The 1410-nt window shown below is 44.5% G+C and overlaps 1 non-coding gene across 1 annotated transcript; it reads right to left on the reverse strand.

The window, feature by feature from the left end:
- Positions 1-182: 182 nt before the first annotated feature.
- TRNAM-CAU (transfer RNA methionine (anticodon CAU)) lies at positions 183-254 on the reverse strand. The gene has a single exon. It is a non-coding gene; the product is annotated as a tRNA-Met (tRNA).
- Between the last annotated feature and the right edge of the window lie 1156 nt (positions 255-1410).

Genomic DNA, 1410 nt, shown 5'->3' on the forward strand with positions numbered 1-1410 from the left:
ACAAACTAACTTATATCAAAATAGCAAGTGCTATTTTGCATTAATTTAGCAGAGCGTGGTTTCGATCCACGGACCTCTGGGTTATGGGCCCAGCACGCTTCCACTGCGCCACTCTGCTTCCGTGATCATTGTATGAACAAACTAACTTATATCAAAATAGCAAGTGCTATTTTGCATTAATTTAGCAGAGCGTGGTTTCGATCCACGGACCTCTGGGTTATGAGCCCAGCACGCTTCCACTGCGCCACTCTGCTTACATCACCATTATATGAAAAACTAACTGATACCAAAATAGCAAATGCTACTTTGCAATAACATAGCAGAGCGTGGTTTCTATCCACGGACCTCTGGGTTATGGCCCCAGCACGCTTCCACTGCGCCACTCTGCTTCCGTGATCATTGTATGAACAAACTAACTTATATCAAAATAGCAAGTGCTATTTTGCATTAATTTAGCAGAGCGTGGTTTCGATCCACGGACCTCTGGGTTATGGGCCCAGCACGCTTCCACTGCGCCACTCTGCTTACATGATCATTGGATGAACAAACTAACTTATATCAAAATAGCAAGTGCTTTTTTGCATTAATTTAGCAGAGCGTGGTTTCGATCCACGGACCTCTGGGTTATGGGCCCAGCACGCTTCCACTGCGCCACTCTGCTTACATGATCATTGTATGAACAAACTAACTTATATCAAAATAGCAAGTGCTATTATGCATTAATTTAGCAGAGCGTGGTTTCGATCCACGGACCTCTGGGTTATGGGCCCAGCACGCTTCCATCGCGCCACTCTGCTTACATCACCATTATATGAAAAACTAACTGATACCAAAATAGCAAATGCTACTTTGCAATAACATAGCAGAGCGTGGTTTCTATCCACGGACCTCTGGTTTATGGGCCCAGCACGCTTCCACTGCGCCACTCTGCTTACATGATCATTGTATGAACAAACTAACTTATATCAAAATAGCAAGTGCTATTTTGCATTAATTTAGCAGAGCGTGGTTTCGATCCACGGACCTCTGGGTTATGGGCCCAGCACGCTTCCACTGCGCCACTCTGCTTCCGTGATCATTGTATGAACAAACTAACTTATATCAAAATAGCAAGTGCTATTTTGCATTAATTTAGCAGAGCGTGGTTTCGATCCACGGACCTCTGGGTTATGGGCCCAGCACGCTTCCACTGCGCCACTCTGCTTCCGTGATCATTGTATGAACAAACTAACTTATATCAAAATAGCAAGTGCTATTTTGCATTAACTTAGCAGAGCGTGGTTTCGATCCACGGACCTCTGGGTTATGGGCCCAGCACGCTTCCACAGCGCCACTCTGCTTACATCACCGTTATATGAAAAACTAACTGATACCAAAATAGCAAATGCTACTTTGCAATAACATAGCAGA

The sequence above is a fragment of the Phalangium opilio genome, unplaced genomic scaffold (genome assembly GCF_054372755.1).
Source record: "Phalangium opilio isolate 3A_F unplaced genomic scaffold, DU_Popi_V2 ptg000046l_1, whole genome shotgun sequence".
Classification (NCBI taxonomy): Eukaryota; Metazoa; Arthropoda; class Arachnida; order Opiliones; family Phalangiidae; genus Phalangium; species Phalangium opilio.